Genomic DNA, 24,837 nt, shown 5'->3' with positions numbered 1-24,837 from the left:
CTTACACATGTAATCCCAGCACTTTGGGAGGCCAAGGAAGGCAGATCACTTGAGGTCAGGAGTTTGAGACCAGCCTGGCCAACATGGCGAAACCCCGTCTCTACTAAAAATACAAAAGTTAGCCAGGTGTGGTGGAAGACACCTGCAGTCCCAACAACTGGGAAGGCTGAGGCAGGAGAATCATGTGAACCTCAGAGCCAAGATTGCGCCACTGCACTCCAGCCTGGGGAACAGAGCTAGACTCTGTCTCAAAAACAAAAAAGAAAGAAAGAAAAAGAAAAAATATAACTGTAATGGCAACAGTGAAAGAGATTTGACCTAACAAGCTCTATCTTGCTTCTAACCTCCAAGCTGTCCTTGTTCATTCTAGACATAGTTTGAACTACCTTTAGGAGGAATTTATAGTTTATAGTTTAAACCAAAGATGATAACAACCCTTTCCCAAAACAAACCTCTTTCTTGCCTGGGGATTAGACTGCCTTCGTAGGACTAACAAATTAGTCACAAGATTAGAAATTATGACTAGGCAGAGTGACTCACACCTGTAATCCCAGCACTTTGGGAAGCCAAGGCAGGCAGATAACCTGAGGTCAGGAGTTCAAGACCAACCTGGCCAACACGGTGAAACCCCGTTTCTACTAAAAATACAAAAATTAGCCAGACGTGATGGCTCACACCTGTAATCCCAGCTACTCAGGAGGCTGAGACACAAGAATCGCTTGAACCCAGGAAGTGGACACTGCAGTAAGCCGAGATCATACCACTGCACTCTAGCCTGAGCAAGAGTGAGACTCCACCTCAAAAAAAAAAAAAAAAAGAGAGAAAAAAGAAATTATGGTTTAGGAGTCATGCAGCTAGAGGATACAAGATTCTGACCCTCCCTAAACTGCTTCTGAGATCAGTGCTTGAGATATTTTGCAGACCCTGCACCCAATGGATCAGCTGGCACCATCCAGATCAATAAACTGGCTTCTCTGATCTTGTGGCCCCTACCTAGGAACTGACTCCACACAAGAGGACAGCTTCAACTCCCTATGATTTCATCTCCAAACCAACAAATCAGTACTCTCAACTCAATGGCTTTCCCCATTCACCAAATTAATCCTTAAAAACTCTGATCGTGGCCGGGCACGGTGGCTCGCACTTATAATCCCAGCACTTAGAGAGGCTGAGGTGGGCAGATCACCTGAGGTCAAGAGTTTGAGACCAGCCTGGCCAACATGGCAAAAACCCATCTCTACTAAAAATACAAAAATCAGCCAGGGGTGGTGGCGTGTGCCTGTAGTCCCAGCTACTCGGAGCCTGAGGCAGAAGAATCGCTTGAACCCAGGAGGTGGAGGTTACAGTGAGCCAAGAGCACACCACTACACTCCAGACCATCTCAAAAAACAAACAAACAAACAAGCAAAAACAAAACCCTCTGATCCCCAAATGCTCTGGGAGACTGATTTGAGTAACAATGAAACTGCAGTGGCAGGGTGCTTTGCAGTCAAGGAGGACTGCTTCCCATGCATTAAGGGATCCTGACTGATGCCGATTATCAGCAAAGGAACTGCAGGACGATGAGATGGTGGATAGTCCAGAGCAATCGCTGTAGTTTGATCTGGCTAACTGCCATGCTGGCACCTCCTCCTGGAAGACGGCAGTGGGACAGAGCAGGGCACAGCCTGCTCTGCATGAATTACTCTTTCTCTATTGCAATTCCCCTGTCTTCATAAATCAGCTCTGTCTAGGCAGTGGGCAAGGTGAACCCATTGGGCAGTTACACTCTCAGCTTCATTCTCCTCATCCTGAGTCTGAGAATAAATAACATAGTGCTCTCTCCAGGTTACTGTGACCTGGAGTGACGCCTCCAACACCCTGCCTAGCACATGTCCAGGCTTCCTTGAACGATTATTACCCATCAGCCCTCTTCCTCCTTCACTTATTCATTCTTCGTGGACTCAGCAGACCTTTCTTCAGCACCTATCCTGTGTCGTGCACTTTGCTGGAGCCAGGTGCAGGGCAGCCAACTCAACAGATGCGGCTCTGCTTCGTCCGCCCTCGCTTGCCTGCCATTTCTTCCCCTGTGCTGGAGGCCGACCACAGAACACAGCGTGAGGACGGAGCCTCTGAGCCTGGGGCAGCCTGTTCCTTCCTTCCACAGAGTGTAGATAATAAACCCAGCAGGAACTGGCTCTCAGATCTGCAGATGGGATCCTAACAGTGACAATAATAGGCACTTTACAGACATGCTATAGAAATGTAAGGGATCTCCTATTGTTGTTTATTCAGGGGATTTTTAAAATTACCCTCCACCCATCTATCCAGAATTCATCCCCTTCCCTCCACCTCCACTGCTGCCACCTGTGCTCAAACAACTCTGCTTCATCATCCTGCCCTGACCACCTGATAGATGTTCCTGATTCCGCCCCCCTCCTCCCCGCCCCGTACCCTCCAAACAGTCCCCGCTCTTCACAGCAGCCAAAGTGATGTTTTAAAGACAAAAAATACAGACTGGGCATGGTGGCTCACACCTGTAATCCCAGCACTTTCGGAGGCAAAGGTGGGCGGATCCCTTGAGATCAGGAGTTCGAGACCAGCCTCACCAACATGGTGAAACCCCATCTCTACTAAAAATACAAAAATTAGCCGGGCGTGGTAGCACATGCCTGTAGTCTCAGCTACTCAGGAGGCTGAGGCAGGAGAATCCCTTGAACCTGGGAGGCGGAGGTTGCAGTGAGTCAAGATTGTGCCACTGCACTCTAGCCCAGGCAACAGACGGTGACTCTGTCTCCAGCAAACAAAAAAAAAGACAAAAATACATTCATGCCAGTCTACTATGGCAAACCCTCTGAGAGCGCCACACTGCCCTTGATATAAATGCTGGTGGCCTTGGGAACACCCCCCAGAATCACTCCGAACCCCTTCCTCACCCTGCTTCATCCTGGCTGATCTGCCTTCTCCTGGAACACCAAGCACACTCCTGCCTCAGGGCCTTTGCACTTCCTGCACCCTTTGCCTGTCTCCCAAATTTTCATCTGTCTGGGTCGTCTGTTATTTGGATCTCAGCTCCCATGTCACCCTTGCCAAGAGGCCTTCCTGGAATATCCAATCTAATGTAGATCATCCAAGCCGCTCTTTATTTTCTTCCTGGCACATCTTGATGTCTGGCAATCCTGTTTGTTTGTTTGTTTGTTTGTTTGTTTGGTCCCCCCAAATGCAAGTTCCATGAGAGCACTACCACGTCTGCCTTTTGCATTACTGTATCCCCAGTGCATGGTACACAGTAGCCGTTCAATATTTATTTAAAGAGTAAGTCGATCTGACATATAAGTCTTACCTTTTTTTTCTTTTTAGACAGAGGCTCGATCTGTCACCCAGGCTGGAGTGCAGTGGCACAAGCTCGGCTCACTGCAGCCTCCGTCTCCCAGGTTCAAGTGATTCTCCTGCCTTAGCCTCCTGAGGAGCTGGGATTACAGGCGCCCACCAGCATACCAGGCTAAGTTTTATATTTTTAGTAGAGATGGGGTTTCACCATGTTGACCAGGCTGGTCTTGAACTCCTGGCCTCAAGCGATCTGCCCACCTTGGCCTCCCAAAGTGCTGGAATTACAGGCGTGAGCCACTGTGCCCGGCCTCTGAACAGGAAGTTCTAACCAGCCTCTTACGTAAGCACCATCCAGGGCAGCCAACAGCCACTTGGCACTACTTTTCTGAGCCTAGTACAAGGAAATGCTGCCTAGAGGCTTGAAGGAGAAATCAAGTCACCAATCCAGTCCCTCCTTACCTTTGTCTAATGTTTGAATCCAAACCTGCACCACACATGCTCAAGGGAGGCACAACAGTAAAGCTTTCACTGACTTTATGCACATCTATTGTTGGGAGCAACGTTTCTGGTTTTGTGATAGGTTTTTTCCGTTTTGTTTTTTGTTTTTGTTTTTTGTTTTTTTTGTTTTATTGTGTGTGTGTGTGTGGTTTTTTCTGTTTTGTTTTGAGGTGGAGTCTCACTCTGTCACCCAGGCTGGAGGGCAGTGGCGCAATCTCCGCTCACTGCAACCTCCACCTCCTGAGTTCAAGGAATTCTCCCTGCCTCAGCCTACCAAGTAGCTGGGATTACAGATGCACGCCACCACGCCCAGCTCATTTTTGTATTTTTAGTAGAGACAGGGTTTCACCACGTTGGCCAGATTGGTCTTGAACTCCTGACCTCAGGTGATCCACCCACCTCGGCCTCCCAAAGGGTGGGATTACAGGCGTGAGCCACCGCACCTGGACTTGTGACAGGTATTCAAAATGCAAAACCAAGTTTTCTTGACTGCCAGCTTAATAAGATATCCAATTATTAGACAAAAAAAAAAAAAAAAACTCCACCACTCACAGAATATGAAATCATCTCTGTCTCTGAGATGATAATCGGCATAAATCAGTCTTTCTCATTTTTCTACATTTGTTGCTTCAAACATCTCTTCTGGCATCTCATATTAAGCAATTCTGTGGAAGCCATTTTGATAGGCTTACGAAGGGAAATTGCTGAAGAACTAAGTTCTATTTTGAGCCTATTCTTTCACAATTGTATGGATCATGTAAATGACCTGTTCATTCATTCAGTCACTCAGCAAATGTTCACTGCACACTCACTGTACCAGAGGCACGTCTGGGTCACTGGGTACACACCAGGAGACGAGGCAGACGCAACCGTGGCCTCATAATGCTTCCAGTCTAGAAGCTTCCGGCATTGGATCAATTCTGCATTATAAACTAAGGCTTGTTATCAAAGCTATTGTATTGTTAAACTGCCTCTTTCCTTTTCTTATTCCTCATAAAACAGCCATGCCTTCCACTGCTGGAAGCCAGTGAGTCACTCTAGCTAGTGAGGACAAATCAACAGGAGAGAAGAACTGGTCACGCGTTTCAGCACAGCCAGGCCCAGGGCCTTCACATGCAGGTGGGTTGCTGGGAGCGGAGAGTGTTCCCGATGGGGAGGAGACCAGTTACATATCCACGTAAACTCTGCTGATAAATTGTCAAAAGAGATCTCAGAAGAAAAGGACCCAAATCTAAAGTCTGGGTATTTGTGATTTCTTTCTCATTCTAAAGTAATACTCATTTTCCTACCTACATTTCTTACTTTTTCTTAAAGAAGACCTTCAAAATGGTATAAGTTTCAGAATCCACAAAACCTGGATGTGTCCTGGGTGAATGTTTAGAGATTTCAGCAGGAAAACAACTTCCTCTGCTGGGCAGAATCATAACCCCTCCCTTCCCCTAAAGACGTCCATGTCCTAATCCCTGACACCTGTGAAAATGTCACCTTACAGGGCAAAAGGGTCTTTGCTGATGTGACTCAGCATCTTGAGATAGGAGATCATCCTGGATTATCTGGGCGGGCCCACATAATCAGTCACAAGGGTCCTTATAAGGAGAAAGAGGGCCGGGCGAGGTGGCTTAAGTGCTGTAATCCCAGCACTTTGGGAGGCTAAGGCCAGTGGATCACTTGAGGCCAGGAGTTTGGGACCAGCCTGGGCAACATGGTGAACCCTGCCTCCACTAAAAATACAAAAAATTAGCCCGACATGGTAGCATGCACCTGCAGTGCTAGCTGCTTGGGAGGCTGAGGCATGAGAATCGCTTGAACCTGGGAGGCAGAGATTGCAGTGAGCCAAGATCGCACCACTGCACTCCAGCCTGGGCAACACAGCGAGACTCTATCTCAAAAAAAAAAAAAGAAAAGAAAAGAAAAAGAAAAGAAAAAGAGGGAGGCAGCAGAGTCAGACTAAGAGGAGGTGATTCAATGACAAGGGAAACAGAGGTAGGAGAGATGCAGTCAAGAGCCAAGGAATGTGGGCTGGACAAGACAAAGAAGTGGGCTCTGTCCTAAGGCCTCCAGAAGGAGTGCAGCCTTGGGACATCTCGATGGGTAGGACTTCTGACCTCCAGAACTATATAAGATAATAAATTTGTATTGTTTCAAGCTACCACGTTTGGGATCAGTTGTTCCAGCCGCCATGAAAAACGCGCTTCCTTTTGGCTGGAAGCATCTCATCTCACAGACACGCTTCTCCAGTGAAGTTGTGAAACACCAGGGTCCATACTGGGTCCTCATTCACTGTCATGACTAGGTAGGACCAGCTATATGATTTGCAGGACCTGGTGCAAAAGGAAAATGGGAAGCTCTGGTTCAAAAAGTAGGGGAAAATGCCATTAAAGGATCTAGAATATAATGCCTTTTCCTTTTTTCCATATCCCTCCCCTGGCAATGTGGAGACTCCATTGTTTCATTGAACTTTGCTTACAAAACACAAGTTCAAAGATAAAATTATTAGCAATCTCAAGACATGACAGCAGAGCATTAAACAAGCCCAGTTCCTTCTGCACATGAGGCCCCGTGTGACTGCACAAGCCACAGGCTCATGAAGCACATCACATCCCTGGGCTGATGTGGCAGGCCCAGAATGAAGGCCACAAGGTCAAAATGGGAAAATCAGCCAGGGTTGATTATTCAGAAAAAAACAAAAAAACAAACAAAAAACAAACAAACAAACAAAAACACCACAGAGAGGTTCAGAAGTAGAAGTTTCTGTATGGAGGGAAAGCAAAATGCAAAACATACAATACCCACAGCCAGACTGGGAAGCTCTGATCTAAGCCAGTCCAGGGAAGGAAGCAGCAGAAACCCCAGGTGTCTGGGAGTGGGGGTTGGACATCCTGTGGGGGAAGCCTGGGATTTGGGAAGGAGAAATTTCAATTCCCAGTGGAATGAGAAGCTAGGTGAGAAAGAAGGCAAGACCATCTTCTCAGCAATCAGAAACTAGCGGACAAGTATCTGAAGTCTCTAAGCTCTCGGGTGTGAGGAATGGTTAAAATGCTTTTTAAATGGGATGGATATGGTAGCTCATGCCTGTTTTCCCAGAGCTTTGAGAGGGCGAGATGGGAGGACTGCTTGAGGCCAGGAGCTCAAGATCAGCCTGGGCAAAATAGTGAGATCCCACATCTACCAAAATTTTTAAAATTAGCCTAGTATAATGGTGCACACCTGCAGTCCAAGCTACTTGAGAGGCTGAGATGGGAGGATCACTTGAACCCAAAAGATAGAGGCTGGGAGTTCGAGACCAGGCTGACCAACATGAAGAAAACCCATCTCTACTAGAAATACAAAATTAGCCGGGCGTGGTGGTGAATGCCTGTAATCCCAGTTACTCCGGAGGCTGAGGCAGGAGAATCACTTGAACCCAGGAGGCGGAGGTTGTCGTGAGCCAAGTTTGCACCATCGTGAGCCAAGTTTGCGCCATTGCACTCCAGCCTGGGCAACAAGAGCAAAACTCAAAAAAAAGAAAAAAAAAGATAGAGGCTGCAATGAGCTATGATCACATCTCTGCACTCTAGCCTAGGCAGTAGAGTGAAACCTTGTCTTAAAAATTAATTAATTAATTTTTTTTTTTTTGAGATGGAGTCTCACTCCGTCGCCCAGGCTGTAGCGCAGTGGCACAATCTCGGCGCACTGCAACCTCCACCTCCCAGGTTCAAGCCATCCTCCCATCTCAGCCTCCCAAGTAGCTGGGACTACAGGTGCCCACCACCACGCCCAGCTAATTTTTGTATTTTTGATAGAGACGAGGTATCATCATGTTGCCCAGGCTGGTCTCAAACTCCTGACCTCAAGTGATCTGCCCGCTTCAACCTCCCAAAGTGCTGGGATTACGGGTGTGAACCACTACATCCGGCTAAATAAATTTAATTTTTAAAAAAAGAATTTAAAAGAATAGATATTGGCTCAAAAGGAAAAAAAACTGTAGAAATCTAAACGTAACATTTTGTTGTTGTTGTTGTTGTTGTTGTTGAGACAGAGTCTCACTCTGTCGCCTAGGCTGGAGTGCAGTGGCTGGATCTCAGCTCACTGCAAGCTCCGCCTCCCGGATTTACGCCATTCTCCTGCCTCAGCCTCCCAAGTAGCTGGGACTACAGAGGCCCACCACCTCGCCCGGCTAGTTTTTTGTATTTTTTTAGTAGAGACAGGGTTTCACTGTGTTAGCCAGGATGGTCTTGATCTCCTGACCTCATGATCCACCCGTCTCGGCCTCCCAAAGTGCTAGGATTACAGGCTTGAGCCACCGCACCCGGCCTAAACGTAATATTTAACTAAATGTCTATAAAACCTTTTAAGTGTTGACTTTGGTATTCATAAAAAATTTAATTACATTCTCATCATTCGTTGCTGGGTCATTAAAAAGAGAAAGAAAAAAATTTAATTACATTCAAAAAGCAGTCTAAGGCTTAGCTTTTCTGACTTCAAGAGAATTCCTAAGTATACACAATGATGGCCAAGAAATTACAGTCAATCGTAAATCAAATATGCTTAGGGGCCAAATACTTTCAAAAGCAAAATTATAAAAATCTTTCTGATTCTTGTATAAGGAATAAAAGCACTTAATGTGTGATGTGGGAGCATTTTAACATGATTGTTGCAATATAGGATGAGTCCTCAAAAAGCGAGAGTTCTTTAGAGGTCTACACAGATCCCAAAAGGCCCCAGGGAATGGGGAAGGAACCGGATTCCAAGAAACTTAATTCCTCTCTCAGAGTGGGAGCAGAAACAAATCTCATCCCATGTGAATTCGCTGAGGCTCACGGAGGGCTGATGATAGGGTCAGGGAAAGAGGTGGGTGAGCCTTCCCAGCGAGGAGGGTGGTCTCTTGCTGTTACCATTACCCCAGCGGATGAGACCAGCAGGCCAGGAGCCTTCAGAGGTGGGATGACGGGAAGGAGAACTCCTGGAAAAGAGTGAAGAGCACCTCCCATAGATGCAGAGAACAAGGTGCGAGCTGGTCCCTCAACTGCCCACGGTCAAGAGAGGTCCCGGGGTTCTCCAGACCCCATCAGACAGCTCTGGATGGGAACAAGGCTGGTGCTGGAAATGTATGGCTGCTATGCCAGGTCACTTGAGAAGTCCTGCATAGGAGTTGAATAGGGGCCCCAAAAAGAGACATTCAAATCCCAGTCCCTGTCTGTGAATGTAACGTTGCATTCATTAAAAGCCTTTGCAGAGGTAATTAAAAATCTTGAGATGGGGCCCAGTGTGGTGGCTCATGCCTGTAATCCCAGCACTTTGGGAGGCCGAAGGGGACGGATCACTTGAGGCCAGGAGTTCAAGACCAGCCCGGCCAACATGGTGAAACCCCATCTCTACCAAAAATACAAAAGTCTGCCGGGCATGATGGCTGGTGCCTATAGTCCCAGGTACTCAGGAGACTGAGGCAGAAGAATCGCTTGAATCCGGGAGGCGGAGATTGCAGTGAGTCAAGATTGCGCCACTGTACTCCAGCCTGGGTGACAGATCGAGACTCAGTCTCAAAAAAATAAAAAATAATTAAAAAAATAAAAATTTAAAAATCTCAATATGGGATCATCCTGGATTAACCAGGTAAATTGTAAATTCAATGACATATGTGCTTGTAAGAGACCAAAGGAGAGAAATCAGGGACACAGAGAAGAAGAGAAGGCCATGGGAACACAGAAATAGAGATTGGAGGCCGAGCACGGTGGCTCACGCCTATAATCCCAGCACTTTGGGAGGCCGAGGCAGGTGGATCATGAGGTCAGGAGATTGAGACCATCCTAGCTAACACGGTGAAACCTCGTCTCTACTAAAAATACAAAAAATTAGCCAGGTGTGGCGGCGCCTGTAGTCCCAGCTACTCAGGAGGCTGAGGCAGGAGAATGGCGTTAACCCGGGAGGCAGAGCTTGCAGTGAGCCGAGATCAAGCCACTGTACTCCAACCTGGGCAACAGAGCGAGACACTGTCTCAGGAAAAAAAAAAAAAAGAAAGAAATGGGATTGGAGTGAAGCAGCCACAAGCAAAGGAAAGCTGGGAGCCACCAGAAGCCAGAAGAGGCAAGTATCCTCCCCTGGAGCCTTCAGAGAGACCGTGACCCTGACAATGACTTGATTTTAGACTTCTGGACTCTAGAGCTGTAAGAGAATAAATTTCTGTAGCTTTGAGCTGCCCAGTTTGTGGTGTTTTGTAGTATTGTGCGTGTGTGTGTGTGTGTGTGTGTGTGTTGTTTTTGTTGTTGTTGTTTTTTAAGACTGAGTCTCTCTCTGTCACCCAGCCTGGAGTGTAGTGGTGCAGTCTTGGCTCACTGCAACCTCTACCTCCTGGGTTCAAGTGATCCTATAATACCAGCACTTTGGGAGGACAAGGCAGGCGAATCACTTGAGGTCAGGAGTTCCAGGCCATCTTACCCCAACATGCTGGTCTCTACTAAAAATACAAAAATTAGCTGGGTGTGGTGGCGGGTGCCTGTAATCCCAGTTACTCTGGAGACTGAGGCAGGAAGATGGCTCGAACTCAGGAGGCAGAGTGAGCAAACATCTCGCCACTGCACTCCAGCCAGGGTGACAGAGAGAGACCCTGTCTCAAAAGAAGCAAACAAACAAACAAAAATAGTAAAATATCTCTTAGCTGAAAAGCCTTCTCAGAAGCCTGAGTTCTTGCTCAGCAAAACCTTTGTTTGGGTCTGTGGGTTTGTCAACAACAGCACTCGTGTGGGCATTCAGGGAGGTATTCATCACTTAAGCCGTGGATGCCCTCAGACTCTAGGACCTGCCGGCTTCTTCCCTAGGGCAACAGCAGCAGCAGCAGTGACAGAAAGCCACAAAGACAGAAGCACACAGGTATGTGACAAGAAACCAGGGCATGGCAGTTTAAGCCCAGATTTTGACAGTAACTCGCTGGGCAACCTTCTCCTCTCTGGTTCTGAAAAATAGAAGAGTTGGACCAGGGAAGCTCCAAGGTCCCTTTCTCAGGTAAAGGCTCGGAAGTTTCTGATTTATTGCCTCAGTGAAACAATGCCAGATCCCAGACTGGAAGAATACAGCTGTGAATCTAGAACCAAGGCCTCATCCAATTTAAGGTATTCTGTTGTATACTTAATTTTAAATACAGGCCAGGCACGATGGCTCACGCCTGTAATCCCAGCACTTTGGGAGGCAGAGGAGGGCAAATCACTGGAGGTCAGGAGTTCGAGACCAGCCTGGCCAACATGGTAAAAGCCTGTCTCTACCAAAAATACAAAAATTAGCCCAGTGTGGTGGCAGGCACCTGCGGTCCCAGCTACTAGGGAGGCTGAGGAAGGAGAATTGTTTGAACCTGGGAGGCAGAGGTTGCTGGGAGGCAGAGGCTGCAGTGAGCCGAGATCGCGTCACTGCACTCCAGCCAGGGTGACAGAGTGAGACTGTTCCAAAATAAATAAACAAACATTTAAATACAAACAAACAAAAACCACCTCCTTGTGCTAATGGGGACTATCTCAACCTCACAGACAAACAGCCAGAGCTCCTACTTCAGCTTCCAGTCTTGTGATTGTGCACCAGTTTGCAGTGGGCTTGTTATGGGTTTGTTTGTGTACCCCCAACCCAAAATTTGTATGATGAAGTCCTAACCCCTAGTCCCTCTGACTGTGATTATTTGGAGAGGGGATCTTTACAGAGGTAATCCAATGAAGGTGAGGTCGTTAGGGTGGGCCCTAATCCAGTATGACTGGTTTCCTTTAAAAAAGATGAAATTTGGGGCCGGGCGTGGTGGCTCACGCCTGTAATCCCAGCACTTTGGGAGGCCGAGGCGGGCGGATCTTAAGGTCAGGAGATCGAGACCATCCTGGCTAACAGAGTGAAACCCCGTCTCTACTAAAAATACAAAAAATTAGCCGGGCGTGGTGGCGGGCGCCTATAGTCCCAGCTACTGGGGAGGCTGAGGCAGGAGAATGGCGGGAACCCGGGAGGCGGAGCTTGCAGTGAGCCGAGATCGTGCCATTGTGCTCCAGCCTGGGCGACAGAGCAAGATTCTGTCTCGGAAAAAAAAAAAAAAAAAGATGAAATTTGGACACAGATATGCATTAAGAGAAGACAATATGAAGAGACAGAGAAAGAAAATGGCCATCTGCTAGCCCAGGAGAAAAGCCAGGCACGGTAGCTATGTCTGTCATCCCAGCACTTTAGGAGGCTGAGGTGGGAGGATCTTTGAGCCCAGGACTTCAAGACCAGCCTGAGCAATATAGCAAGACCCTATCTCTACTTAAAAAAAAAAAAATCAAGGCCGGGCGCGGTGGCTCAAGCCTGTAATCCCAGCACTTTGGGAGGCCGAGACGGGCGGATCACGAGGTCAGGAGATCGAGACCATCCTGGCTAACACGGTGAAATCCCGTCTCTACTAAAAAGTACAAAAAACTAGCCGGGCGAGGTGGCGGGCGCCTGTAGTCCCAGCTACTCCGGAGGCTGAGGCAGGAGAATGGCGTAAACCCGGGAGGCGGAGCTTGCAGTGAGCAGAGATCCGGCCACTGCACTCCAGCCTGGGTGACAGAGCCAGACTCCGTCTCAAAAAAAAAAAAAAAAGAAGAAAAAAAAAAAAAATCAAAAAAATTAGCTGGATGTAGTGGTGCACTCAGGAGGCCGAGGTAAGAGGATCACTTTAGCCTCAGGAGAAGGAGGCTGTAGTGAGCCACAATTGTGCCACTGCACTCCAGCCTGAGTGACAGAGTACGACCCTATTTAAAAAAAAAAAAAAAAAAAGAGAAGCCTGGACATATCCTTCCCTCACAGTCCTCAGAAGGAAACAAGCCACATGACACCTTGGTTTCTGACTTCTGGCCTCCTGAATCACAAGAGAGACAACAAATGTCCGCTGTCTAAGTCACCTTGCGTGTAGCACTTTGCTAAGGCAACCTTAGCAAACTAATCTGATGCTAAAAGTCACTGTCACTTCCACCGGGGAATTTAGAGCTGGGAAGAACCTCCAAGGGCATCTGGTCCAAGCCCCTCACTTCACAGATGGAAACACCCAGATCTCCCCTTGGCCCCATTCTCCCATGTTCCACACATTGATGAGCCCCTAATCACCCTAGGCTGCCAGATTTGAGTCATAGCTTTGCAGCTCAACCACGAAAATGATTATTATAAGCAAAACTACAGGGAAACAAGTCAGAATACCAAAGCCAATAAAAATGCTTCAGGGACGGGCCGGGTGTGGTAGCTCACGCCTGTAATCCCAGCACTTTGGGAGGCCGAGGCGGACGGATCACGATGTCAGGAGATTGAGACCATCTTGGCTAACACGGTGAAACCCCGTCTCTACTAAAAATACAAAAAATTAGCCAGGCGTGGTGGTGGGCGCCGTAGCCCCAGCTACTCCAGAGGCTGAGGCAGGAGAATGGTGTGAACCCGGGAGGCAGAGGTTACAGTGAGCCGAGATCATGCCACTGCACTCCAGTCTGGGCAACATAGGGAGACTCTGTCTCAAAAAAAAAAAAAAAAAAAAAAAAATGCTTCAAGGACTTCCCAGGTGCATCCTCTGACAAACAACTGAAGTTCCCTGCCCAGGTCTTGACACATGGAGAGAGAGAGTTGTGAATACTATAGCCATTTCATGGTGAGATTTCTGCAATTATTTTAAAATAATATGTCACTGAGACTTTACACAGACTCACACTGGTCTTTTACCTAAAGTCATCCTAATCAGCAAGGCTTCACAGTCTTGCCACATACTCAGGAAACCTCAATCGGACCCTGTAACATACAATAACGCACACAGAAAGTCAAAGCCTCACACGTTAAAGGCACTCAAAAAATCATTTGTCTAATTAAATGATGGCACCCTACAAATTGCCCTGTGCCCTCTACTCCCACTAGAGTAGGGTGGGTGTTGACCCATCAATACGATTTCCCAGGAACTTGCTTAATAAAACTATTCAAAATATAAGGGGAAAAAAGATACTGATCATCTTAACACTCAATAAAGGTTAAACTACAGAGCGCAAGTGCAATGGACTTTTTTTTTTTTTTTAATACTTTAAGTTCCAGGGCACATGTGCACAACATGCAGGTTCGTTACATATGTATACATGTGCCTTGTTGGTGTGCTGCACCCATTTGTGCAATGGACTTTTATGCCATTTGCTAAATGATAACCATCATAGAACTATAGGAAATATTTATGATATCAAGCTTGTGAAAAAAGTAGTATACAAAAATATATGCCACGTGATCCTTGCAATGGTTTTTAAAAAAACAGTAATATGCAAATCACAGAAGACTGGCAGGGAATTCCTAATAATTTAAAGTAGTTGGGGCACTGGGTGATAAGAGCGTAGGTTTTCCCCCTCTTTCTGTAATGTTATCTTCCTTTTATAATTTAAGTATATTTTAATAAGGTATAAAAAAAGGTTGAATACAGAAAGTAAGGCTCATTGAGCTTAAGCAATAAGACCTAAAGTAGGTATCAACACACAGTCACAAAACCCAGGGCTCCTAATTTTCAACACACGACTCTCAAACAATAAAATAAACTCTGTGTTTATATCCACAGCCACCTAACTCTTTGGAAAGCCAGTTTATATCCACACCCAACTCTTTGGAAAGCCAGTTTCCATTGAAGGTTTCCATGGTTTGTTTTAATCCATCATTTCCCAAGAATTTTCCTCACCTCATTAGCTCTTCAACAGACCAGCTGCAGAATGAGGTTGTCTCCATGTGATGAGAACCAAAGGCCTAAGGAAGCTCCCTCCTTTCCTCCCTCCCACTCTTCTTCCTACAAGCACAGGGTCCTCCTCCGAGCCCCTGGGGTCTGCCTTCACCACCAGGCCAGCCTCTCACTCTGCGATTCATGTCTCTTCCCTATCAGTTTCATAGACAGATGGTTGGCGAGGCCTGGGCTTTGACGGAACATCTGAGCCGTGCGGGGCCTACAGACCCATGGACTCTCACCACCCACCAGAGACTCCATCCTTCTGTCTTCCTAAATGCTACCTGGATGCTTCCAGGAAACCACAGGTTCAGGGCAAAGTGTCTAAGCCAAAGGCCCCTTTTTCCCTCCCTCCAGCCCCAGAAAAGGGTAGAAAGTGGGACTTTCCACAGGGCCCCTGACATGTACCCAAAGCTGCCATCAGGGAGCCACCTGGCACTTGGACATTAGAATGTTGTCTCCCAAGGTGCCTGCTTCTGAGGTTGAGAAGGCTACACTGAGTTCTTCTAGAACTTTCCATAGCCATAGTGGGCAAGCACCTTCTAGTCCATTTTAATACCAAATTCATTCTGTATTAATTTTAACAAGCACTGATTACCTAGCATGTAAGCCAGCTATTATTCTTGCTCTAACTCGACTGCTGTGGTTTTAATATGCCCTCCAAAACTCATGTTGTAACTCAATCCCCAATGTACCAGAATTGAGAGGTGGGGCCTTTAAAAGTTGATTGGGGCTGGGCATGGTGGCTCATGCCTATAATCTCAGCACTTTGGGAGGTCAAGGCAGAAGGATTACTTGAGCCCAGGAATTTGAAACCAGTCTGGGCAACATGGCAAAACCCTGTGTCTACAAAAAATACAAAAATTTGCCAGGCGTGATGACATGTGCCTGTAGTCCCAGCTACCTGGGAGGCTGAGATGGGAGGATGGCTTGAGCCTGGGAGGTTGAGGCTGCAGGGAGCCAAGGTCATGCCACTGCATGCCAGCCTGGGTACCGAATGAGACCCTATCTCAAAAAAAAAAAGAAAAAAGATCATAAGGGATTCATAGATTAATGGGTTATCATGGGAGGGGAACTGGTGACTTTACGAGAAGAGGAAGAGAGATTCGAGCTAGCACACCCAGCCCCCCGCCATGTAATAACCTGCACCACTTCGGGACTCTGCAGAGTCCCCACCAGCAAGAAGGCCCTCACCAGATGCAGCCCCTTGACCTTTGTGTTCTTAGCCTCCATAACTATAAGGAATAAATTCATTTTCTTTATAAATTATTCAGTTTCTGCTACTCTGTTATAAGCAATAGTAAACAAACTAATACAGCCCCCTACAAAAAAATGGTTTGAAAGAGTTTAGTCAAGCAAACTGTATTAGCAAATAATTCATTCTTTTCCCCATCTTATATTTATCAAAAACACACTGATATTGCTACCAATCAGAGCTTCAGATCAGTGTGAAATACCAGGACTCCAAAACTGAGAGGCTGTCACTCCAGCCAAAAGCAAAGAAACTGAATTATCATTTGCCTTTGCTTCATTCAGCATTTAGAAATATTAGTAATTGATTGACATGATACCAGCAGCCCCATCAAACTTGGGAACCCAAAGTTGGAAGTCACTGCTGCAGGGGGTAAAGAATAAATGATACATACTGTCCTTGGCTTTGAGAAACAAGGAAAACAATAACGTCAGTATGTCCTTGCAAAACAGTTAACTACATAAGCAGCTCGCAATCCTTGCCCATTGCTGTTCTAACATATATACTGATATGGTTTGGCGGTGTGTCCCCACTGAAATCTCATGTCAAATCGTAATCCCCACATGTTGATGGAGGAGCCTGGTGGAAAGTCATTGGATCAAGGGGGAGGCTTTCTCCCTTGCTGTTCTCATGAGATCTGGTTGGTTGATGGAATATAGCACCTCGCACTTCAGTCTCTCTCCTGCTGCCATGTGAAGAAGGTGCTTGCTTCCCCTTTGCCTACTGCCATGATTGTAAGTTTCCTGAGGCCTCCCAGTCATGCTTCCTGTTAAGCCTGTGGAATTGTGAATCAATGAAACCTCTTTTCTTCATAAATTACCCAGTTTCAGGTAGTGCTTTATAGCAGTGTGAGAACAAACTAATACATATACCAATTAGGTTTCTCAGCCCTAAAGAGGAATACAATGCATGTATATTATCCCTCTGGTGAACAGCGAAGACACTTAATACGCATTTGTCAAATAAATGAACGGCGACCCACTTTTTTCAAAGACAATTTTTACAGGGCACACTCTTAGGCAAGACTTCCGGTACATGATCTCACAACAACATCGAAGTCCAAAATTAATCAAGAAAGTAAGTGCAGCTGCTGTTCTAGGAGGCTGGAGAGATGTTGGGTGATTAGGCTGGAAGGAGACCTGGTGGGTGCTCAACCTGAGATGATCTCCTCTCCCTAATGTTTATTCATTCTCTTCTCTTGAAGAGGCTTCCCATCTTTGAGCCTTTGCTGGGCAGGATTGTGGTTACTGTGCTGAAATAGTGAGGGGGACTGGCAGAGTGAGGGCAAGATCCTTACAGGAAGTGAAGGATGTGGGTAGGCTGAAAGGAAAGGTTACAGGACATCCTTGATGAGGAGACTGGTTTAAACAATGGCGCAGAGGTAGAAATTAACCAGGAGTGAAAAAAGAAAAATAAGAAAAAAAACAAGCAAAAGAAATTAACCAGGAGTGGACCAGGTATGGTGGCTCACACCTGTAATCCTAGTGCTTTGGGAGGCTGAGATGGGCAGATTGCCTGAGCTCAGGAGGTCAAGACCAGTCTGAGCAACATGGTGAAACCCCATCTCTACTAAAAATATAAAAAATTAGCTGGACGTGGTGGCATGTGCCTGTAATCTCAGCTACTGGAGAGGCTGAGACACAAGAATTGCTTGAACCCAGGAGGTGGAGGTTGCAGTGAGCTGAGATCATGCCACTTTTCTCCAGCCTGGGCAACAGAGCAAGACTGTCTCCAAAACAAGGAAAAACGAATTAACCAGGAGTGTTTGGCCAACCACATGGAAACTGGCCAAGCCATGTAGAAAGGAGTTTTAGATGGTGTGCCTACTGATTCCACTCTAATTCATCTGCAAATCCATATCCACACAGACCCTATGGATCTAACATTGTAGCCCTTAATTATATAAAATCTTGAAACTTTTAAAAAAAATGATTTATATATATTTTTCACCCTTGAGAGAGTATCAGTTACCTAAGAGTTAAAAATATCTCTTACTTTTTTCTACCCATTACAAAACTTATTCCCTTAAGGACAAAAACCTCAGGAACTATATTAGTCTGAAAATAATGAAAGTTTTAGGGTAGGGGCGTGGCCTGCTCCAAGGAGGGGTTGGGGAAGAATCTGGATACAGTGGGCAACAGGGATGGGGCAAGAAAAGATTGGAGCTGAGGCCGGGCACTGTGGCTCATGCCTGCAATCCAGCACTTTGGGAGGCCGAAGGCAGGTGGATCACCTGAGGTCAGGAGTTCCAGACCGGACTGATCAATACGGTGAAACCCTGTCTCTACTGAAAATACAAAAATTAGCCAGGCGTGGTGACATGTGCCTGTAATCCCAGCTACTTGGGAGGCTGAGACAGAAGAATTGCTTGAACCTGGGAGTTGGAGGTTGCAGTGAGCCGAGATCACGCTATTGCACTCCAGCCTGGATGACAGAGTGAGACTCCGTCTCAAAAAAAAAAAAAAAGGACTAGAGTTGAGAAATCTGTTGGTGGAGAATGGGAATTACAGGTGGAGGACAAGAAACACTACCCTCCTGGTGATAGAAAATATGCCCCAATGTTAGGCAGTGGAGTATGTAACATCATACCTGTTTTCATTCCCAGAATAGGAGAGAAATTTACCGTAACTGAGTAAATCAAACATCTTTGCATTTCCACTGCACCGGGTCTCAGAGCCTTTCTTATGAAAAGAAGCTCACTAGGTCCAATCTTACCTGGCAACCTGGGGATAGTGTGGGGCTTGATAGGGTAATCATCCGTTCTGGTTTACTCAGGACTGAGGGGTTTCCAGGGATGTGGGACTTTTGGTGTTAACCGGAACAGTTCTGGGCAAACAAAACAAAAATGAGGTGGTCACTCTACACCACACTGTACATGAAAGAAAGCCAAAGGTCACTTTATTACTTTGCTACTCAATGTGTAGTCCCTGGGCTTGCAAGGTAGGCACCACCCAGGAGCCTGTTAAAGATGCAAAATCTAACAGGGTGTGATGGCTCATGCTTTTAATCCCAGCACTTTGGGAGGCTGAGGTGAAAGGATGGCTTGAGCCTGGGAGATGGAGGTTTCAGTGAGCTGTGATCACATCACTGTGTTCCAGCCTGGGCAACAGAGCAAGACCCTGTCTCAAAAAAAAAAAAAAAAAAAAAAAAAAAGATGCAGAATCTTGGCTGGGTGTAGTGGCTTGTGTGTATAATCCCAGCACTTTGGGAGGCCGAGGTGGGTGGATCACTTGAGGTCAGGATTTTGAGACTGGTCTGGCCAACATGGTGAAACCTCATCTCTACTAAACATACAAAAATTAGCCAGGTGTGGTGGCAGGAACCTGTAACTCCAGCTACTTAGGAGGCTGAGGCAGGAGAATTGTTTGAACCTGGAGGGTAGAGGTTGCAGTGAGCCAAAATTATGCCACTGCACTCCAGTCTGGGCAACAGAGTGAGACTCTGTCTCAAAAAAAATAAATAAATAAATGTAGAATCTCAAATCTCAAGCCCCACCTTGACCTGATGAATGAGAACCCGCATTTCAATCTGATTCCTGGGAAATTCCTGTGCCATCAGGTGTGAGAAACATAGGGTTATTAGATAAAATTTGTTCCTTCAGCATCCGTGAGTCTATGCCTGTGCTATTTTATTTTTACTGTTTCAACATCAGAAGAAAGCGTCCAAAATTGGTGCCAAGTGAATTATAGCTTTTTATGACCATTTACAACACCACACTGCAAGAAGCCTAAAGAGTCATTTTATTTCCTCTCTTCATTCTCTTCTCCAGATTCCAAGAAACAGAATGCAGCAGTCCAGAACATTTTGAATCTAGTGGTTGCTTTGCTTACTAGGCCGGGATTTCTCAACCTCAGCGCCGCTGGCATTCTGCACTGGCAGAGTCCTTGCTGTGGGGCTGTCCTGCGCATGGTAGGATGTTTAACAGCATCCCTGGCCTCTGCCTACTAGATGCACCTGTTATTGCACCTCCTCCCAGTTGTGACAGCCAAGAATGTCTCCAGATATTGCCCGATGTCTCCTAAGGGGCCAAACAGCCCCCAGTCAAGGACCATTGGCTTAGACAAAGAAGACGTGCTCATGGAAACAAGAGCCAAAAGGAGACGTGAGGGAGCTTGTGCTTGCCAGGAGTTTGTTCAAGTCTTGAAAACCATGGTTGGCATGGCACAGTGGCTCACGTCTGTACTCCCAGCACTTTGGGAGGCCAAGGAGGGAGGATCACTTGAGTCCAGGAGTTTGAAACCAGTCTGGGCAACATAGGGAAATCCTGTCTCTACATAAAATTAGAAAATTAGCCAGGCGTAGTGGCACACACGTGTGGTCTCAGCTACTCAAGAGGCTGAGGCAGGAGAATCGCTTGATCCGTGCAGGGAGAGGCTGCAATGAGCTGAGGTCACACCACTGCACTCCAGCTTGGGTGACAGAGCAACACCCTGTCTAAAAGAAAGAAAGAAAGAAAAAAGCCTTGAAAACAAGACCACACTGATGCCCAACACGCTTCTAGAGAGAACCAGCTGGGTGACCCGCGGGCCCACCCCATGTCGAAGGGGAAGCTGTCTGCCAGTGACACTAATGAAGACAAGCAGTCCCCAGCTGCCAGGGCTCACGCCATCTGCCCCACCACTTACAGCTGCTCTTTATTATTTCAGCCACAGAGTGCAAGAAAGACCTTTTGCCTTTTTGCTAGTGTGCCATGCTGAACGACAGTAGAGGTTTCCTAGCAGCATTGTTAAAAATGAAAAAAAAAAAAAAAAAAAAAAAAGACTGGGTAGTTAACGTTAGAATCACCAGAGTGAACCATCTGGCTCGGTCCCCCACCATCGTCACATGAGGCAGAAGGCCATACCAGACGGGACACTTGCAGCACTGGTCCCTGCTGTGAGCAGGTGCTGTTTAGTGTCTGGGTAGCCCCAGGAGGCTTATGGACTGAGAAACCGCTCCCATCTCTGCCTCCAGGCTGGCCTGGGCCACACCCTTCCTCAAGGCATGTAACTACTTGACGCAACACATTGACAAAAACTACTGCATTTGTCCATTTTAAGATGTACTTTTTCCTCCCTGCTCCCACCCCCCATTCAGCATCTTGGAAATCTGGATTCATCTTACAGTAACAGTACAATGGCCATCAGGCAGGTTTAAGGTGGGACGCAGCCATCAGGGCCTGACAATGCGTCAATGTCAAAATCACCTGCAAAAAACTCTCAGGATGGTCCAGAAGGTTTGGAGGGAAATCCAAGGGGGAGTACTCTTTTGGCCCATAAAAGACTGATGGTCATGGAGAACAGGCGAGGAGGCAGGGAATCGGATGTCTTCAGAAACATTCCTGAAGGCGCAGAGTGGGCCAACCCTACCCTGCATCAGTACTGCTCAGAGTATGGTGCCTGGACCAGCAACAGCAGCGCCACCTGGCAGCTGGCAGGAAATAAATGCACATTCTCGAGCTCCATGCCGGACCTACGGAGTCAGAATCTCTGGGAGTGGGCTGGGCGCGGTGGCTCACGCCTGTAATCCCAGCACTTCGGGAGGCCAAGGCAGGCGGATCACTTGAGGTCAGGAGTTCAAGACCAGCCTGGCCCAAATGGTGAAACCCTGTCCCTACAAAAATTAGCCAGGTATGATGGCGGGTGCCTGTAATCCCAGCTACTCGGGAGGCTGAGGCAGGAGAATTGCTTGAACCTGGGAGGCGGAGGCTGCAGTGAGCCAAGATCACACTACCACACTCCAGCCTGGGCAACAGAACAAGACTCCATCTGAGAAAGGGGGGGAGAGAGAGAGAGAGAAAGAGGGAAAGAGGGAAAGAGAGAAAGAAGGAAAGAGAGAAAATCTCTGGGACTGGGGTCCAGCAAGCCGTGCCTCAAGCCCTCCGGGACGTTTGGATTAGGCTCGAGATGAGAAGTGTTGCTCTACATATTTGACTTAAATTGGCAAACTTGGCTTAAATCGATATTAGCAACAATAATTAGCAACAATGACCTTTACTTCTTTTAAGGAATCTTTTAAGACATGCTACATCACCGATACTCTAGACAAAGACGATAATATATGAAAAAAGTACTATCTCAAGTACTCTGACTTGAAAAGTGATTGAGAAGCATCAGACTCAAATATGAGAAAGTTTTAAGAAGCGATTCCTCTTCCAATTAATGTAACTATATTTCCTTTATATGCATGTAAAATGTATACTTATATGTATGCATAGATGTATAGTTTTCTTTATGAGTATGCACAGTACATAATAAAACTAAGTCTAAAAAGTTCTTTTTTTTTTTTTTTGAGATAGTGATTCGCTCTGTTACCCAGGCTGGAGTGCAGCGGCATGATCTTGGCTCACTGCAACCTCCGCCTCCCGGGTTCAAGCGATTCTTCTGCCTTGGCCTCCTGAGTGGCCGGGATTACAGGCACCCACCACCACGCCTGGCTAATTTTTGCAGAGACGGGGTTTCATCATGTTGGCCAGGCTGGTCTCAAACTCCTGACCTCCAATGATCCACTTGCCTCAGCCTCCCAAAGTGCTGGGATCACAGGTGTAAGTCACCACATCCGGTCATAAAAGAGCTCTTTCGGTAAGGAAAAATTAAATATTGTAAGTATAAGCAAGTATTAGAGTTTTGAACCATACACTTTTCTTTTTCTTTCTTGATGGTTCACAAAATAATACTGCATCCTTGGGTTGCAGAGTCTTAGGCTCCACAAAGTGTGGAATTCTACTGTGTAACTTTGCCTCGCCTAACCTAACTCTTTAATGATACAGTTTAAACCTTCTCAACAAGGCCACATTGCAGCTCTCTTCTACACGATAGTGTGTTCTGTGCTCAAAGATCATTAATTGGCCTTTTTTCAGCTTTATTTTCCCCCACTTGGCTCTTCCTCTGACCCCTACAGTAGGTAGTCCCATTTCCTAATGCTCTCATTATTGTGGCTTCTTTCTGCATTCTCTCCAACTAACTGATGCTCCTCTCCAATCATAGCATGTCTGAAATAAAATATGGGATAAGCGGCTGGGCTAAGTTTGACATCTGGATCACAGCTGTGCACTGCTGGAACAGGGTAGCTTCCACCCATGACAATGAACGGACGCAGAGCATCTGTCAGGGCCTGGGAATCAGAAACCAGCCTCTCTGTTTTACCTAGGACCCCAGGGTACTTTTTTATTTTTACTTTCTGAGACAGAGTCTCGCTCTGTTGCCCAGGCTGGAGAGCAGTGGTGCAATCTTGGCTCAATGCAACCCCGCCTCCCAGGTTCAAGCAATTCTCCTGCCTCGGCCACCCAAGTAGCTGGAACTACAGGCACACACCACTAAGCCCGGCTAATTTCTTTTTGTATTTTTTTTAGAGACAGGGTTTTGCCATGTTGGCCAGGCTGGTCTCGAACTCCTGGCCTCAAGCAATCCACCCTCCTCAGCCTCCAAAAGTGCTGAGGTTATAGGCATTGAGCCACTGGCCCCCCAGGGTTCTTAAGTCATGAAAACAGAGAAAGTGATAAGACATCCACATGATAAGCAGCCCCAATTCTGCCTGTTGGTCAGATCTCTTTCTCTTCTTGTATGCCTTCTTAGGGCCTGAGCTCTGAGCTTGCTTCGTCATCTTATAGGAATTGACTAGACACTAAAGTAATTGCTTTGCAGCAAGATAGAGCCAATCTAGAGGGAATCAAGACATGAATCTGGTGGTTGACATCACGCAAGTTTATGGAGGGAGCTTTGTGTTTCACAGAGAGCAACCGTGGCTGAGCCTGCCAGCCTGGCTTCCTGAAGCCAGCGCCAGCCTAGAAGGAGAGACCACCCCTTCTCCCTCTTTCGGCATCAGATAATCAGAAGGTCTTGCTGCCAGGATGAACGTCAGGAACTCGGGGATCAATAAGACGGTGGCCCATGCACAATGCGGTTGCTTTTAAACAGACGTGATCATTAAACATTCACTGAATGAAGGAGTCGTGGATAAGGATGTGGATCTTGGGATCAGCATGTGAAAACAACTTGTAGAGATTTCATTGATTTGTTTTCAATGGTAGGGGACCAGGGAGAGGGGCTGTGGTGTTTGTTTGGTCTATCTGTCTTCCCTATGAGCATGCCAACTCCAGAGTAGGAAGACAATGGTGATGTCGTTCAGCCTGGCATATCCAGCACCTAAAGAAATAAATCCAGAGTAGGCACTCAATAAATAAATTTGCCAACTTCACCAGTGAATTTATTGGTTCAAAGACCTCCTTCTCCCTTAGACCAGAGAGTCTCCAATGGCTAGGTTGGGGATAGGGGTGGAAAGGACAGGGGAGAGGTCTCAAGACCATTTATTTATTTATTTATTTATTTATTTATTTATCTATCTATTTATTTATTTATTTTTTGGAGACAGGGTCTCACTCTGCTGCCTAGGCTAGAGTGCAGTGGTGTGCTCATGGCTCACTGCAGCCTCCACCTCATGGGCTTAGTCAATCCTCTCACTTCAGCCTCCCTAGTAACTGGAACTACAGGCATGCACCACCACACCCGGCTAATTTTTGTATTTTTTGTAGAGACAGGGTTTCATCATGTTGCCCAGGTTGGTGAAATTCCTGGGCTCAGGCAATCCACTGGCCTCAGCCTCCTAAAGTGCTGGGAATACAGGCATGAGCCACCATGCCTGACCCATCTCAAGACCTCTAAAAAACTACATATAATACCTAATGTTTTACCATGCGCAAAGCCATGTTTGTGCACAAAAGTGTAAAGTGCACAAAGCCTGAATAACAGGCCTGGGAACACGTGGGGGCAGGAGGCCACAAATCCCTTAAATGTCAAGGAAGAGGCACAGCAGAGCCTCAGCTTCTCTGAGTCCAAGGCTGAACCACAACATCCCCCACGACATCACCCACGGGTGGAAGCACCACCGCTTTCCAGACCCGACCTGTGGCAGGGACTCTCCTGCCCATCGATTAAAAGTGTGGTGTCTCTTTCCAGAGAATTGCTACCCGGTAGCTTCAGCTTTGCTCTGAGGCCTCATCAATCCTTTCCCTCTTATGTAAAAACAGCATTCAGGTCCTCTCCGCAACCCTTCTCTCCTTGCACCTAAAAATCTGTTTTTCCAACCATTCTTCCTTTGACCAAGCCCAGGCCCT

The 24,837-nt window shown here is 46.7% G+C and overlaps 1 protein-coding gene across 10 annotated transcripts in view; it reads right to left on the bottom strand.

Moving 5' to 3' along the window:
• SLC39A11 (solute carrier family 39 member 11) overlaps positions 1–24,837 on the bottom strand; it is a 563,219-nt gene that overhangs the window by 467,266 nt on the left and 71,116 nt on the right. For 3 of the 10 annotated variants that reach the window (XM_037993737.2, XM_037993735.2, XM_073005077.1), the window contains one exon: positions 18,462–18,572. The exons of the other annotated variants lie outside the window; for them this stretch is intronic. The gene's annotated coding sequence lies outside the window, so the exon portion shown is untranslated. The remainder of the gene's footprint in view (positions 1–18,461; positions 18,573–24,837) is intronic. 10 annotated transcript variants of the gene reach the window in all.

The sequence above is a fragment of the Chlorocebus sabaeus genome, chromosome 16 (genome assembly GCF_047675955.1).
Source record: "Chlorocebus sabaeus isolate Y175 chromosome 16, mChlSab1.0.hap1, whole genome shotgun sequence".
NCBI lineage: Eukaryota > Metazoa > Chordata > Mammalia > Primates > Cercopithecidae > Chlorocebus > Chlorocebus sabaeus.
Note: the sequence above shows the minus strand (reverse complement) of the source record. Positions and strands in the feature narration are given on the sequence as shown.